The following is a 2500-nucleotide window of genomic DNA, read 5'->3' on the forward strand; positions in this document are numbered from 1 at the left end:
CTTCGGCTAGGGACAGCAGAGTGTCGTGCGGGAGTGCTGGTGTGAGTGTCACGGGCACCGTCTGGAAGTTTGTGCGCAGGATGTGTTGCTTGAATCATTCCACGTTATTTAAAGACTTCGGAAAGAATTTGTTTTTATTGCTGGAAAATATGGTGTTTCCAAGATATCTGTTTCAAACGAGTGACGAACTAGAATCGAAATAATTGCTAAACAGTCTACAGCACTGCTAACATAACTACCCCGATATCGACATACCACATATTGTTGCTTATAGAAGAATGCCCCCTAGAAATTTTCCCAGATACCCCAAGCTCTCAGTGCGTCCCCTTCCCCTAAAAGCCGCAGTGAGAACTTCGAACTCTGTGTCAACAGCGATGAACATTCACAAAACGTTCATAAGAAAAAAAAAAAAAAAAAACGACGGCTAATGGCTCCGGCAAGTGATAAGTGCTTACTCTGTAGATAAGGCCACGAGGCTAAAGAGGCGTTGTGTAAACCCAGCTACCCTCGTTCCCGCCTGAGCCGCCGCCAAGAGCTGTGTGCGCGTGAAATGCCATCGAGGGGAAGCGCGAGCGGTGTGGGCGGCGAGGATGAACCCTAGAACTAGAACGGGAATTTTATAAGCGGGTAAACAACTGAACAGGAGGGATGCCAGAGAGTGAGAGTGATGGAGTGAGAGTGATGGAGTGAGAGTCAGGGAGTGAGAGTGATGGAGTGAGAGTGATGGAGTGAGAGTGATGGAGTGAGAGTCAGGGAGTGAGAGTGATGGAGTGAGAGTGATGGAGTGAGAGTGATGGAGTGAGAGTCAGGGAGTGAGAGTGATGGAGTGAGAGTGATGGAGTGAGAATCAGGGAGTGAGAGTCAGGGAGTGAGAGTCAGGGAGTGAGAGTCAGGAAGTGAGAGTGAGAGAAAAAGAGAGGGAGGGAGAGAGAGAGAGAGAGAGAGAGAGAGAGAGAGAGAGAGAGAGAGAGAGAGAGAGAGAGAGAGAGAGAGAGAGAGAGAGAGAGAGAGAGAGAGAGAGAGAGTGAGAGTGAGTAAGAGTGTGAATATGAGTGTGAGTGTGAATGAGAGAGTAAATGAGACTGAGTGTGAGAATGAGTGTGAGAGTGTGCGTGTGAGAGCGAGTGAGAGTGAGTGAGAGTGAGAAGGAGAGAGAGAGAGAGAGTGAGAAGGAGAGAGAGAGAGAAGGAGAGACAGAAAAAAGAGAGAAATAAACAAAAGAGTGAGAGAGAATGTGAGTGAGAGAGAGAGAGAGTGAGAAAGAGAGAGAGAGTGAGAAAGAGAGAGAGATTGAGTAAGAGCGAGAGAATGAGAAAAGGGGGATGGGGAGAAAGTATGTCGCCTACATACAGATGGGTATGACCTTTGCAAGCAAGAGATATGAACTCAGTCATGGAATCTTCTTGAAATAGAGAAAGTGGAAGCGTGTTCTAGTCAGTGAAGTGCGGTGCCATAAACAGTGAGTGTAAATCCAGGATGAAGTTGTATCGTACAAATATTGAATATATAAAACTGACACACCATTCTGGAAACCATTGATGAATAATGTCTGTCGGATACTATGTAATACATATTCATGTAAACATTGTCTGTTGGGTATAGTGAGGTAGTGATTTACCTAAATATAGTGAGAAACCATTGCAGAGGGCACAAACTCCGAATACTAATTGAAAAGACAGTAAACAGAAAAAAAGGATCCGTGACATCGCCGGACTAGAAACCAATCCAAAGGTCGGGCTTTAATTAGGCAAAGGTTAAGTTGCAACCTCTGCGGCAGCGAGCAAAAGTCAAGGACATGGGTATAAACCACTTAGAAAAAAGATATGATCATGAATATACTTTGCACAGAAGGCGTGTAATGACTAGCGAACACCACTACGGAGTAAAAAGTAAAAACAAAAACACTAGCCGAATGTTATAGTGAACTGTACAGGGTGTGTGAGGTCATCATCTTACATGTGTCACAGTTATATTATAGATGAACATATTTTTCCGTGAATATTTGGGCATTGTCCATATATTCTTTCTTTGTTTTGTGATTTCCATATACCTGAAATACTTTATTTCACAGTAGCAACTGACCAGTAGATTATCGAAAGCAAGGCTTGACACACCAAATTACGAATATGGAAATTGTTGAATTGACACGGAGAAGATTGATAAGGATGTTGCACTAGATATGATTCGATATACTACAGCGAAATGGCTAATAAGGAAGCTGCCATGGCGCATGCTGCCTTTGCAATCGTCCGGCGGGTATTTGGGTCGCATACTCGACATGGCATCTTGATATATCCACACGAGTCTTTTGGAGCAACACATGATTCTGCGTCCGAGATACTCTGTAGAACTCAATATTCGTTTCGCGGGAAAGGATTACATTTAATATTCCCTAATAAACGTTACACGATTTTCGTGGTGATTCAAGCTTCTTTAATGTAGGAAACCTTTTATGCGATAAAACAAAACGCCACCCGGGCTGTTGGTATGCATGGGCCTC

At 44.0% G+C, this 2500-nt stretch overlaps 1 protein-coding gene across 5 annotated transcripts in view; it reads left to right on the plus strand.

The window, feature by feature from the left end:
* LOC125030529 (FERM domain-containing protein 4A-like) overlaps window positions 1-2500 on the plus strand; it is a 418748-nt gene that overhangs the window by 184657 nt on the left and 231591 nt on the right. For 3 of the 5 annotated variants that reach the window (XM_047620609.1, XM_047620614.1, XM_047620610.1), the window contains exon 1: window positions 1-41. This exon is cut by the window's left edge and continues 42 nt beyond it. The exons of the other annotated variants lie outside the window; for them this stretch is intronic. The gene's annotated coding sequence lies outside the window, so the exon portion shown is untranslated. The remainder of the gene's footprint in view (window positions 42-2500) is intronic. 5 annotated transcript variants of the gene reach the window in all.

The sequence above is a fragment of the Penaeus chinensis genome, chromosome 11 (genome assembly GCF_019202785.1).
Source record: "Penaeus chinensis breed Huanghai No. 1 chromosome 11, ASM1920278v2, whole genome shotgun sequence".
In the NCBI taxonomy this organism is placed as follows: domain Eukaryota; kingdom Metazoa; phylum Arthropoda; class Malacostraca; order Decapoda; family Penaeidae; genus Penaeus; species Penaeus chinensis.